The sequence below is a fragment of the Syngnathus scovelli genome, unplaced genomic scaffold, assembly GCF_024217435.2.
Source record: "Syngnathus scovelli strain Florida unplaced genomic scaffold, RoL_Ssco_1.2 HiC_scaffold_353, whole genome shotgun sequence".
NCBI classification, from domain to species: domain Eukaryota; kingdom Metazoa; phylum Chordata; class Actinopteri; order Syngnathiformes; family Syngnathidae; genus Syngnathus; species Syngnathus scovelli.
The window spans coordinates 27,501-27,805 of NW_026061448.1; positions in this window are offsets into that span (position 1 = coordinate 27,501).

The following is a 305-nucleotide window of genomic DNA, read 5'->3' on the forward strand; positions in this document are numbered from 1 at the left end:
TCCGTCCGAGTCAGACTCGGTCGTCGCGGCCCGGCTGAGGCTCGCTCTTGTCGAGGGGCGCGGCGCTGCGCCGGCGACTTTGCCCGCGCGAGGCACGCTTTGCGATGGCCCGAGGCGGGAAGCTGCGCCCCGTCCGAGTCAGACTCGGTCGTTGCGGCCCGCCCGGTCACGCGATGCGGCCAGGATGCGGAGTTTTGCCGGCGCTGGGGGGATCCGGAAGGACGAAGGGGCGACGGTGGCGGTCACAGCTCGTCGCCTCCGTGACCCAGACGGGACTGTGCGCACCCCGAGTCAGACTCGGTTCG